Source organism: Tenrec ecaudatus, chromosome 4 (assembly GCF_050624435.1).
Source record: "Tenrec ecaudatus isolate mTenEca1 chromosome 4, mTenEca1.hap1, whole genome shotgun sequence".
In the NCBI taxonomy this organism is placed as follows: domain Eukaryota; kingdom Metazoa; phylum Chordata; class Mammalia; order Afrosoricida; family Tenrecidae; genus Tenrec; species Tenrec ecaudatus.
In genome coordinates this window covers 68,870,375-68,884,671 of record NC_134533.1, presented here as the reverse complement: position 1 = coordinate 68,884,671, position 14,297 = coordinate 68,870,375, and the positions used below count along the sequence as shown (strand labels likewise).

The 14,297-nt window shown below is 42.0% G+C and overlaps 1 protein-coding gene and 1 non-coding gene across 3 annotated transcripts in view; one reads left to right on the top strand and one right to left on the bottom strand.

The window, feature by feature from the left end:
• STIM1 (stromal interaction molecule 1) overlaps nucleotides 1-14,297 on the top strand; it is a 220,644-nt gene that overhangs the window by 47,399 nt on the left and 158,948 nt on the right. The window lies entirely within an intron of this gene.
• On the bottom strand, nucleotides 3,469-3,610 carry LOC142447428 (U4 spliceosomal RNA). Its single transcript, XR_012784135.1, has one exon. It is a non-coding gene; the product is annotated as a U4 spliceosomal RNA (small nuclear RNA).

Sequence of the window (14,297 nt, the reverse complement as noted above, 5' to 3'; positions counted from 1 at the left end):
ACGTGCTATACCCATTTGAGCTCTAAACTTGAAAAACAATCAACTCTGCTAGGATTTGGGACTCCCGAAGGACCCACCAGGAAATCATAGGAATGCTGAGCTATTGCCAAGTCTACCACTAGTAAGACAAATACTAACAATAATGATGTTAATTTTTATGATAAACAGATACTTATTAAATACATATATGTCCAATTCAGTGGCATATTTGCTTTATTTACACCTCACAAGGACCAACGGTGAAATAGATACTGTTATTCTCCTTTTAGAAGCCCAAGGTCACATAACTGGTAATTGATGAAAGTGGGATTTAAGCTCACTTTGAAAGCTCATGTTCTAATTCCAAAGTGTGTGTGTGCGCTTACTTTTTTGTATGTCTCCATTTTAGACTGCTATTTTTTAAACTATTTTTTCCACCAAACTTACAATGAGGCTCCTTTCAAGAATAGTTGTCATTGTTGAAGACCGTTTTTTCCCCAGGCCCAACGCCCGCTTAAATGAACATGTCAATGTATGTCCCTTTATCAAGGGTGATACTTGAAGAGTTCTCTCTTCTGCCTGTTTTTGTTGTAGTTGTTGAGGGGACATTTTAGCTTTGTGCCTTCCTGAAGTTCACGTGGTCCCGAATGTATTAGAATAGAACTGTAGCACGTGGGGCTTTCAGTGGCTGTTTCCTTTCTGGATTAACCCCAGGATAAACCATGGCCTGCTCAACCAGGGACTCCCCATTGTACTTTTCCTTCGTTCTAACTTCTAAAAGCAGCCTCCCATCCCTCTTAATTCACAAAGGTCATAATGGCTTTTAGTTGCTGTCAACTCATGGTGGTCCCAAGTGGAACTGTGCTCCAGAGTTCACCAGGCTGTGATCTTTCAGGAACAGATCGCCAGACCATTTTCTTGAGGTATCTCTGGGTAGGCTGGAATCTCCAGCCTTCTAGGGAGCAATGGAGTGTTAATGGCTGGGGGTACCAGGTGATTGATTCAAAGTCTGTGTTTTTAACCACAACACTGTGTGACCTCCCCCATGATCTCAATCTGCTCTTTTACTTCTGTGGCCCTTTTGGGGGTGAGGAATATGTGGTTACAGGCTATGTCTTCCTCAACATCTGCACAACAGTCTTCAATTTTTGGATAATACACTGAGTGCCAGGCACTGTCTAAGTGCCCCTTGAAGAAAACACCCACTGCTATTGAGTCAATTTCAACTCACAGTGACCCTTTATAGCAGTGTTCTCAACCTTCTTAATGTCGTGAGCCTTTAATACAGTTCCTCATGTTGTGGTGGCCCCGTACGTGGGCATATCTGCACGTAGGTGGACCCGCCTGGAGACGGATAGAGGAGCAGTGTCACAGTTCCTAAGACCATCGGAAATATGGTCTTAGGCAAGCCCTGTGAAAGGTTTGTTCAACCCCCAGAGGGTTCTCGACTCACAGGTTGAGAACCGCTGCTTTTTAGGGTTTCCAAGGCCATAAACCTGTACAGGAGCAGGTAGCCTCACCTTCTTACTTTGGAACGCTGGTAGGTTACCAGTGACCTTGTGGTTAGCAGTCGAATGCTTACTCAAGAGTGTCACCTAATTTTATTTGTTGATGTTTTAATTTATTCAATAGAAAAGGTAATCTAGATAAAGTTAAGAGCTTAGTCTCTGGAGGGAGATTGAGAATTTTGGCTTTGCACTTTACTAGCTTTGTGATCTTGAGCAAGTTATTTAACATTTCTCAAACAGTTTAATAAGCGTAAGGCTCCTAGAATAGTGCCTGGCCCAGAGTAAGTGCTCAATAAATGTTAGATAGCATTAGGAGTATTTCTAAATTGAGAACTCGTAAATGTGTCAGGATGTGGGAATAGAGTGGTAAACGAGCTAATTTCAGCCCTGTTCTTATAGCATTTATAATCTAGTAAAGAAGACAGAGCTTTAAACAAATGATTACAAGGACAATGAGTTCTATGAAGAGGTAGAGAGTGCTATGGGTGTTGTTGACAGGAGCTAATGCCAGGCGAGGGAGGGCTCAGGCTCCTCTAAGGAAATGTTGGAGATGGGATTTGAAGTAGAATAGAAACAACACAAATTCTGGAGCCAGCCTACCCAGTTTCAGATATTGTCTCTGCCATTTGTTAGCCTTGTGAGGTAGTTAGTTTATTGTGCCAACCTGGCCAATAAACATGTGGGATTAATTTAAGGGTGGAGGGAGAAATGGATCGGTGAACCTTGCCTTTCTAGTTCTTGGGTCTCTTGCTTTCTGATGGTCGGACCAGGGTGCAGCTGCCTTAGCCAGTTCCCTGCTTCAGCTGGCAAGGCCCACTTCCTGCAAGACATCCCTAAGGAGAAGCCGCATGGACCTACCCCGATGCAGCCCTGGGTGCTGGAGCAGCCGTGTGGAGACCCCTTGCCAGCACTGAGATGCTTACACATTCACTGATTTTGCTTTCCTCCTGCAATTCTCATCATTGCATCTGTTTTGTGAGATGGAGGAGGATTTTGTGGATTGGCATAGGACATATGGGTTAATGTTGGACTTGTGGGTTTGGGCAGCACTGGGTTGGGATGTTTTCTTGATATACACTTAACCTTTATATAACACTCTCTTTTATACATATGAGTTTCTGTGGATTTGTTTCTCTAGAGCACCCAGACTTGTATACCTTGTGAGCAAGTTACTTTAAAAAAAATCATTTTATTGGGGGTTCATACAACTCTTATCACAATCCATCCATCCATCCATCCATCCATCCATCCATCCATCCATCCATCCATCCATTGTGTCAAGCACATTTGTACATTTGTTGCCATCATCATTTGCAAAATATTTGCTTTCTACTTGAGCCCTTGGTATCAGCTCCTCATTTTTTCCCTTCCCTTCCCTTCCCTCCGCATCTCCCTCATGAACCCTTGATAATTTAGATAGTATTGTTTTGTCATATCTTACCCTGTCTGACGACTCCCTTCACCCACTTTTCTGTTGTCTGTCTCCCAGGGTAGAGGTTATATGTAGATTCTTGTGATCAGTGCCCCCTTTCTACCTCACCTTCCCTCCACCCTCCCCATACCATCACTCTTACCACTGATCCTGAGGGGTTCATCTGTCCTGGATTCCCTGTGTTTCCAGTTCCTATCTGTGCCAGTGTACATCCTCTGGTCTAGCCAGATTTGTAAGGTAGAACTGGGATCATAATAGTCGGGGGAAGGAAGCATTAAAGAACTAGAGGAAAGTTGTATGTTTCATCGTTGCTACATTGCACCCTGACTGGCTCATCTCCTCCCCGTGATCCTTCTGTAAGGAGCTGTCCAGTTGCCTACAGATGGGCTTTGGGTCTCCACTCTGCACTCCCCCTCATTCACAATGATAAGACTTTTTGTTTTTTGATGCCTGATAACCTGATCTCTTTGGCACCTCATCATTACACAAGTTGGTGTGCTTCTTCCATGTGGGCTTTGTTGCTTCTGAGCTAGATGGCCGCTTGTTTACCTTCAAGCCTTTAAGACCCCAGACACTATATCTTTTGATAGCTTGACACCACCAGCTTTCTTTCTTTCTTTTTTTTTTCAATTAGCAATAATCGCGCCTCGGGTAAACCTCATTGGCTACGATATTGCCACTGCGCAAAGCTACCACCAACTTTCTTCACCACATTTGCTTATGCACCTGCTTTGTCTTCAGCAATCGTGTTGGGTTAATAAGCAAGTTTCTTCATCTGTATCGTGTTCTTTTTTTTTTCCCTATCTGAACAGGAGGCATCATAAGAATATATTTCTCAAAGGCCGTTATGATGATTAAATAAGCAATACTTGTAAAGTACTTAGTGCAGTATTTGGTGCATAATAAGAACTATGTATATTAAATAAAATTAATATATGAAATAAACTATTTTTAAAGCATATATCTTGGCATCCTCTTTTAAAAATCCAATTTATAAACATGTCTTATGTTACATGTAGAAGTTCAGCTTTTAAAATATGGCATATAAATAGAGTGATCGTGTTTGTTTGAGGTAGTTCTGGTTTACAACTATTGTTTCAGACCTCTCTAAGGTGCCCTGGTGATGCTGTAGGTTAGGTGTTGCGCCGCTAACCGAAAAGTTGGTGGTTTAAAACCATTAACTACTCCAAGGAAGAAAGATGAACCTATCTGCTCTTGTAAAGATTTACAGTCTTTATTTATTTTTAAAGATTTACAGTCTTTAAATAAATACACACACATTTACATATATGTGTATATATGTAAGTGTGTGTGTATACATACATACATATATACAGTCTTGGAAACCCTATATAGGGTTACTGTGAGTTGGAATTGACTTGATGGCAGTAGGATTTTAGTTCTAGTATAGTGTCTAAGATCAGAAATAGAAATTCAGTACATGCTCATCGAATTATAGATAGAAATTTTAATCTTAGAAACTCTTTTCTTGATTTTATGGTAATGAGTGACCTGGATCTTCAGGGCAGGGCTACACTTTTGAGAAATATTTATCAAAGCAGGTTGCCTTTAGACAAGCCATCTCTTCTAGTAGGTCTACCAACTTTGGTGACTCTCTGGAAACTTAGGGACCTATGAAAGCAGTAGGGGGGAATTATTCATGTGAACCTCTTGAAGCCATGAACTGCTTCTGATTCATCTTATCCCGATTTCCTAGTTATGCATAGAGTCATGAGTGGGAATGCTTAATACATTTTTTTTAATGAATAGATGAATTTAAGTACTTTAACAAGCCTAATGAAAATTACACTTTTGCCTTTACTAAAAAATATCTTTGTTTTTGTTTTCAATTCTGTTAGCTCCTTGTGGTAACAATAATTTTCTTGTGCGGATTGGTGCTTCAGCAGGCAGTTGATGGCATCATAGGACATAATCCTGCCCAGTGAGCGAGTGACCTTGGACACAGTATTGTGCAACAGCCTAAATAGGTGACTGGAAGCAGGGCCCAGTGTTTGACTGGTGGGCCAAATGTTTACTTTCACTTTCTTGCTCATTAGCATCCAAGTCAGGAGGGTGAGGTGTGTGATTTCACAGTATTGTTATGGACCTCTGATAATTCTATGTGGTTGGTTAAAATCTGGATCAGTATTTTGAGAGGCAGAAATAGTGATAATAAACACAGCTGAAAAGATTGAATTATTATTCAATAAGTACACCATGTTTATAGACACAATCATTCAAAACATGAGAGACTGTGAAGAAAAATAATCATGTTGATAAAAAGGATACGCCCCATGATTTGGAAGGATGAAACAGTATATTGCTGAGTCAGGAATAGGCAGTGAAACTCTGCCATGAAGACTAAGATTCTCCCCGCTCGTCCCAATAATGATAGGCACTTAAATACTTTTAAGAAACCATCATCTTGGGGCTGTTAGTTTGGAGACCTACCTGGGACTTGGGTAAAAATTTCAAGCAATCTCTGGGACACTTCCCTGCCTCTCCCTCCCCCAGACAGACTACAGTGGATCAGATTCACCTGGGTTGACTATTCATTAAGCCTCAAGTGCTGCTGCTTCTCAGGTCTTCATGGACTATTTGTGTGTGTGTGTGTGTGTGTGTGTGTGTGCTGATTCCCATGAAGAGTTGTGAAGGGTGGTGGTTGGGTAACTTGATTGTCAGGAATAGAAGGCAAATGGTTTCCTAAGTGGCCCTAATAATGATCATATAGAGAAAAGCTTTTAATCTCTTATAATATTTGATCCTTACTATCTTGGGAGGACATTTGCAGAAGAGTAAGGACTCTCAGAGGGTTTTAGTAACTGCTTCAAGGTGTCATACTGTGGTTATGGAAGCAGCAGTCGGGATAAGAAGCCAAGTTCTCTTACTCAGTCCTTCTGATGTCTGAGTAGTTTTCAAGCTGCTTAGATGTGTTGGCACTTCCCAGAGGTGCCTCAGTGGGGACTGAGAGGTGAGCCACTTGGGAGAGTGCTATGCCCCACTTCTCATGTGGCTAAACCATAGCCTCACCACACTTTGCTCTTAAATATTTTTTAATAAATCATTTTATTGGGGGATTTTACAACTCTTTAAAAAAATCTTTTTTCCCCTGCTGCTCTTTTAAAAAAATAATTTTATTAGAGGCTCATACAACTCATATCATAATCCATACATACATTGATTGTGTAAAGCACATCTGTACATTCACTATCCTCATCATTCTCAAAACATTTGCTCCCCACTTAAGTCCATGGCATCAGCTCCTCATTTTTTCCCCTTCCCTCCCCACTCCCCACTCCCTCATGAACCCTTGATAATTTATAAATTATTATTTTGTCATGTGTTTCACTGTCCAACGTCTCCCTTCACCCATTTTTCTGTTGTCCGTCCTTTAGGGAGGAGGTTATATGTAGATCCTTATAATTGGTTCCCCCTTTCCAACCTACCCTTCCTCCACCTTTCTCGCCACTCTCACCACTGGCCCTGATGGGATCATCTGTCTTGGATTCCCTGTGTTTCCAGTTCCTATCTGTACCAGTGTAAATCCTCTGGTCTAGCCAGATTTGTAAGGTAGAATTGGGATCATGATAGTGGGGAAGGAGGAAGCTTTTAGGAACTAGAGGAAGGTTGTATGTTTCATCGTTGCTACATCGCACCCTGGGACCCTCCCCAGGACCCTTCTGTAAGGGGATGGGACATCTCTAGTGGTCTACAAATGGGCTTTGGGTCTCCACTCCTTTCTCTCCCCCCCCCCCATTCACAACAATATGATTTTTTGTTCTGACGATGCCTGACACCTGATCTCTTTGACCCCTTGTGATCACACAGGCTGGTGTGCTTCTTCCATGTGGACTTTGTTGCTTCTGAGCTAGATGGCTGCTTGTTTACCTTCAAGCTTTTAAGACCCCAGACACTATATCTTTTGATAACTGGGCACCATCAGCTTTCTTATAACAATCTATACATCAGTTGTATCCAGTACATTTGTACATAGTTGCCATCATAATTTCCCAAATATTTTCTTTCTACTTGAGCCCTTGGTATCAGCAAGGTATCCCCTCACCTTGTAAACACTTGATAATTTATAAATTATTTTTATATTTTACAATACCATTGCTGTCTCCCTTCACCCGCATTTCTGTTGTTCATCTCCCAGGCTGGGGGTGGTGGTGTTTGTATGTCGATCATTGTGATCGGTTCTGCCTTTCTACTATCCCTCAGCTAATTTTTTGCCATACAAATATTTTATTTAAAAAAAATTAACCATATTTAAGACTGGAGAGAGCAGCATAATGCTTCTCCATTGCCCGTGACTCACCATCTACAATAACACACCCATGGCCAATCTTACCAATCTTCTTTCATCTTTATCCTCCCATCTCCTTGGGTTTTTCTAAAGCTAATATCTGACCTAAAGCAAAATTAATAATCCCTTATGTTTGATGTTTAATAATCCTTAACTATGTTTAATGTTTAATTTTCTCATAATCACATACACATTAACAATTTTTTTATTTTAATAAATCATTTAATTGGGGGCACTTAGAACTCTTATAACAATCCGTACATCAATTGTATCAGGCACATTTGTACATATGTTGCCATCATCATTTTCAAAATATTTTCTGTTTGAGCTCTTGGTATCAACTCTTTTTTCCCCTCCCTCCCCACCTTCCCCTCCTCATGGACCCTTGATAAATTATAAATTATTATTTTCATATCTTACACTGTCCACCATCTCCCTTCGCGCACGTTACTGTTGTTCATCCCCCTGGGTGGGTGGATTATACATTGGTCATTGTAGTAGGCTCCCCATTTCACACACACATTTTTAAGTTTGTATTAAGATCTAAAGAAGAGCTCCACATTGGTTGATCTAAATCTTGGGTTTCCTAATCCACAGCCTCCCGCATCTCCTCTAGCCCACCTTCCTTGTATTTTAAACTGTTTAATAAGATTGTTTAATAAACTGGGTGATTCGTCCTGAAGTTTCTCAGTGTGTGGATTTTGCAGTCCTCTCCATGTGGTATCATTTAATGAGTATTTTCCATAAATTGGTAGTTGGAGCTAAAGACTTGATCTGATTCAAGTTCAAATTTTTTTTTTACTCTTTGTCAAAAATGACTGACCATATCAGGTTCACTCTGATACTTGTATTGATGATTGGGGTCAGGTAGTGTTAATGTGCTAGATTTTAAAAATATTTATTAGCTTGGTACCTAATGATTTTAGAAGTCATTGATATTAGTTAGGTCCATTACTTCATTAGGACCTAATTAGAAAGTTAGGGCTTCTAATTAGATTTAATTTGAACCTCATTTGAAAAAGAGGGTTTGGTTGTTTAAAAATAAGGTTTAAAAACGATTGAACTGTAGCTGCTCTCTGAAAACATCAATTAAGACTGGGAATTAGACACTGTGAAGTGGGGAAAGTGACTATAAATAGTAAGACATTTTCTTTACTTCCTCAAGTTTGTCGTGTTTTGACCTAGATTCTTTCTCAATCTAACAGTCAGTGCCTTACAACAAAAAAGGCTCATCTGTTTTAACTTTGGAAAAGGCAAAAGAATGGGTTGTTCTACCATGGAGTCAAATTTGGGGGTGGGTAGGTAGGACTGCAAGGGGTGGCCCAGCATTCTGCTTCAGTGAGCAGAGGCCCTGGCCCAGCTGAAGGGCCTCAAAGTTGGCCATGGGGGTCTCCTAGGATCACACACTTTTAGCTGAGACGGAAGGACTAGCCCTTGATCTTTAACCTTTATTCCACAACCTAAGAGGACTCCCTAGTCTCTCCAAAAGACCTGTCTTTAGTGGAGGCACCTGTCCCAGGCCAGGGTCCTGGTAGCTGGGTTTAGGACTAACTGCTAGGAACCCTGAGCTGTGAACAGGCTGAGGGCATGTGTTTTTGGCTTTACGCTAAGGCCGCCACCCTGTCATACAGTTCCTCATGTTGTGGTGACACTTCCACCATAACATTATTTTCCTTGCTACTTCAGAACTGTAATTTTGCTACTGTTATAAAGTGGGCGACCCCTGTGAAAGGGTCGCTCGACCCCCAAAGGGGTCACGACCCACAGGCTGTGAACCACTGCTCTAAGGAAAGCCAAGGGCAGGAACCTCTGAGCAATCACTTTGGCTGATCCTTGCCCTGCAATACCTTGTGTCATCCTGGCCAGGAGAAGAGCTGCCGTGGAGCACTTGGTGTTCTCTAGCCCTTGAGGAGGTCACAGGCACACAGGCCCAGGAACAGGGCCTTAATTAGCGAGGGACTTCTGGAGCAAAGCCACCTGGCAGTGCCCCCGTTCCTCCCTACGGTACTGCCTCCTTTTCCTAGGGACGGTGTAAGTACTCCCTCTCTTTTTAGCTTTTAAATATCAGAGATCCCCCTTTTTGAGCTTCAAGGCATTTCTGTACATTCTGGTTTCAGGCCGATTTTAAAAGCCAGATAGACAGAATGGCAAAAAGTCCTTCCATCTCTTGCAGTATCTTTTAGCCGTTAAAGGACGTTTAATTTTGTTTGTTCTGTTCTGAACAGATGTGGATAACATCTCCCAGATTTCATAGATGAGGAAACTGAAGCCCAGAAAGAAGTACATAGCCAAGGTTAGAGCTAATTAAATTCTGGATTCCCAGACTAGTGCTCCTTCTGCCAGAATAGGTAGGAAAAGGCAGAAAGATGGCAAAGAAATAAAGTAACTTTTTCAGGCAGCGTATATAAGGCACTTAGCTTAATTTTTCCACAGTATTGTGAAATTAAATTCTATTTTAATAAGCTAAACCTCAGCATAGTTGGGTTATCAAAGATCCTATGACTAAGAAATGGCTGAATCTGGATTCAGATCTAAGTCTGTTTGATTTTTAAAGCTTGTGTCTTTGCCATCATTCTGTACTCTGAGAGTTATTTATTCTAAAAAGAAAAAAGGTTTTTTTTGAGCTTCAGTTACAATACTAGGTGTGTTGTCTTGATATTCTTTATTTTACCTCTTTAGATTCCTACTATATCGGATTGCTGAGTCAGTCGATTGGATGGCAGCGAGTGCGAGGTTCTAATACCTATTGTAGTGGCTACACAGAGCCCACAAAGATGCATGATTAAAAGGCGTATTAAGGAAGTCGCCAGGTTAGAATGAAAGTGAGAAGTTCTCAGGATACAGATGTTTATCAAGGCATGTTAAGACATCCTTTCAGGTCTGATAATAATGGCCAGAGGGGCATACCACTCTGCTGTAAGTCTGAACCTGAAGACATTCAGCTCAAGCTCTGTGGGTCAGCACCTAGTCACTACTAAAATTGCTTTACTTTCTCCATCACAATACGCTTAGGGGAAGGGCAAGGACAAGACCAGTTTCCACCCTGTGAAGGAAGAAGCTGCCTTTATCAATCAGTAGGAGGGGTTTTGTCAGATACAGCATGTCTGAGGGTTGACCAGAGATGATTTTAGAAAGCCAAAATTGGGCTGGCACGAGATGAAAAGTCACATGACAGGTACCTTCCTGGAAATGATTGTCAGTTTGTCCTTCACAGAATCTTAAGCCATAAAGAAATATATTAAAATCAGTTAAGTTAAACCCTCACCTTATTTTCAATAAAATTAACTGGATTGCAGTGGGTTAATGGTTTGGTTTACATAGTTTATTGACAATGAAAGGTTCTACATGCCTGGCTTCATTTTCCCCCACTTGACCTAGATAGGGAAAAATACCCATTAAACGATTATAATTAATAATATTCGTTGAAGGGCTATTATGTATTGAAACGTAAAAAAAAAAAAAAAAGTCATCCTGTCAAGTCTGAGTCCAACTCCCAGTCACAGGCGAGGGCACTAGAGTTGCCCTGTGAGCTCACAGGGGTAGAAAGCCACGTCTTCCTCCTGAAGAGCAGCTGATGAATTTGAACTGCTCACCCGGACTTGTGAGCCACTATGTAACCCACTAGGTCGTGCAGTCTGCTAAAGTATCTTGTCCCTGCCCTTCCCCTAAGCTTATTGTGATAGGGAAAGTAAGGCAGCTTCAGTAGTGAAGGCATTCTCCCCAACTTCAGGGTCCTGTCTGTTATAGGGACCTGTGGAATCACAGTTCCTTTATATTATTTGTACGTCATTTTAAAAAAGTGTTCTTCAGAACGACAGCATCATAGGGATATAAAACAGGTGTTACTAATGACTGAGGTCAAGTTTTGAAAAGCTGTGGGTCTTTCATAGGCTAATCGTTCCGAAGCTCTAAGTGAGGAATAAGGAAAGGTGAATAGGGCTCCCTAAACGTTTACGATGATGGAGCATCATCCTGACCCCGCCAAAGTAGCACCTTTGACTATTCATAGGACATGAGTGTTTCTTTGTTGTTGGTTTTAAAAAAATTATTTTATTAGGGGCTCATACATCTCATATCACAATCCATCCATCCATCCATCCATCCATCGACCCATTGTGTCAAGTACATTTGTTGCCATCATCATTCTCAAAACATTTTATTCCCACTTAACTCCTTGGTATCAGCTCCTCATTTCCCCCCTCTCCCTCCCTCCCTCATGAACCCTTGATAAATTTATAAATTATTTTTTCAACACACTAGTGTTTCATGGAATATAATTAGGCAAGTGGCTTCTCTGTTACTAGGCCTTAGAGAAGTAGTGTGACAAACTATCCTTTTACTGTCAAGGTACTTCCCCAATTTCTCTCTCTTCTGGCCCCTCCCCCTCCGCAGTATATTGTTGCCTTGCCTGAAGTTGGAGATCTTGGTTAATCCACTAATCTTGGTTATGTTCCAAATTCAATGATAGATTAACTAAATGAGCATCTATTGTGAGTCTAGTCTTTGACAAGATGTTTCTAGAGGGAGTAGGAATCCCTGCCTAGAGGGAACATTTCAGTTCAGTCAAGGGACTGATTATCTGCATCTTTGGTAATTGCAGTTGACCTAAGCCAGAGTGGGTTTTAGGAGATTGTGTTAGATATTTCAGTCTTATAGATTGTGTAGATCCCTTGATATAAGAGGAGTTTTGGGTTCCATTCTTCAACAATATGACTGAGTGGGTTACTTATACTTTCTGAACCCAGTCTTCTCAACCAAAAATGAAGTTGGATTAAATTGGTTAACGTTCAGTACATATTTATTAAGCACCCATGGTGCTCGTGGTCAAACACTGTGCTGTGGTCCATGTGGCTGGCAGTTTGAAAGCACCAGCAGTTCCATGGGAGCAAGACTGGACTTCTACTCTCATAAACAGGGGGTCACTCTGTCTGTGTTGACTCGATGACGGTGACTTTGGTTTTCTGTTTTGTAACTGTTTCAGGGTAATAGGGACACAGTGATGGAAAACCAGACACTGCCTCATGGAACTTAGTGTTGTAGAGATGATTAGATAATGTGACTATGGAAGTGTGTGTTACAGAGTAAGATTTTAAGAGTCGTGGAAAGGCAGGTATTTGAATGTGTTATAGTTCAGCAGGCCTCCTGGAAGTGATGAGATTAAGCTAGCCTTTAAAACCATGTTGAAGGCGTATGCACTGCAGACGCTGAAGGAAGCATCTGGAGTGTGCAATTCACCTAGTGCAGGTAGGAGTAAGCATAGAAAGGAAACAGTTCAGGAGATGTGTTACTTTGTATGGCTCCATGACACCACCTAGGGGCGCTCCCCCAGGGGGCTATTCCTGGACCGCTGAGGGTAGTGTAGTCACAGGAAGAACTGGTAGCTGAGGACAGAGAGAGGGGCAGGCCGATGGGGATTGGTGTTGAGGGTGAAGGCAAAGGATCGCGGGGATGAAACCTGACCATATCTTTATCTATTATATCTACGTTTACTAACTTCTTGTCATGTGCCAGGTACTGTTGTTAGCATTTGATATGTATTAGTTTGTTTAGTTCTCATTAGTTTTTTTAAACCTTCCAATCCTTTGCAGATAACCCACTACCATCGAGTCAATTCCGATTCAGACCAACCCCTCCAGGACAGGGTTGAACCCCTTTTTTGGGTTTCTGAGTCTATATGTAGCTACAGAAGGAGAAAGCCTCATCTTTCTCCCGAGGAGCCAGCCAGTGCATTTGAACTGCTGGCCTTCTTTCGGTTAGCAGTCCAGTGTGCAGTCCAGAATGCCACCAGGGCTCCTTAATCCAATGAGGACATGTAAGTACTTTTATTGTCCTTTTAAAAAACGTTTTATTGGGGACTCGTACAGATCTTATCCATCCATCCATTGTGCCAAGTTCATTTGTACATTTGTTGCCATCATCATTCCCAAAACATTTTCTTTCTACTTGAGCCCTTGGTCTCAGCTTCTCATTTTTCCCCTTCCTCCCTCACGTACCCTTGATAACTTATAAATTGTTATTATATTTTCATGTTTATTGCCCTTTTTATAGATGATAAAGCTGAACCTCAGAGAACTTAAGTAATTTGGCTCAACTCACGTAGTTCATGCTGAGGGAGTTGAAATTTAGACCTAGATGTTATGTTTTCAGAGCCCAGGGTTTGCAGTTTTAGGTAGTGAGCAGCCAAGATAGGTTTCTGGTCGTGAAGCAATTTGTTGCAAATAGTGTGGTGCAGGCCGATTTCACAAGGGGTGAATTGAAGGCCAGAAGACCAGCCACCAGCTGGGCTACGCAGTCATTGCCCAGGCTGCTTGTGAAGGGATAGAAAGGCCTTGGAGTTACTTCATAAATTACTTCTGAAATGGATCTGGCAGTTGCCAATCCTACCTGCAATCTCAGTGTGTTTTAGAGAGAATTTTCAAAAAAAAAAAATAACTTAAAGGTAGTTCTCCCGCTACTGAACAGGGTTGTTCTGGGGGTGGTGGTGGTGGTGATGGGTGTGTTGGGCGCGTGCGCGCTCTGGAAGCAGGTCAGGAATCTGGAAGCAGGTCAGGAATAACTCCTCCACTTTAGCAAGAGGGAAAGTTGAACATACTGAGACTTCCTGCTACCATTAGATTTTGGTCTCCCAGTGTGAGGGGAGTGTTTGCTGTCAGGACTGATGAGTCCCTCTGGGTGCTCAGTTTGAGGCTCTGGGCAAGTGGGCTGAGGTACAGAGATGGGAAAGACACCACTCTTGCCTCTGAACAACCCACACACTACTGAGAAGATAGTCACCAAAGCAAACCACTCAGTACCGTCACCGGCGCAACGACGGATGGACTGGGAGAGACGGCACATTTACCAGGAGAAAGTCAGAGACGTAAGGATGACTGGAAGTGTGCTAGGCCGAGGGCGCTGGAAAGAACTCTCGGCAGTGTGAGTAGTGTGGAGGTGGGTAGCACAGCAAAGGAATACCGACTTGTCTCATGAGCCTGGCTCCTGGGTTAGTTGGGAAGCAGTGGCAGGAAGTGAAGCTGGGTATGTGGGAAGGGATAGATCCGGATTTTCCTGTGTTTCAGCATGAAGAATGTGA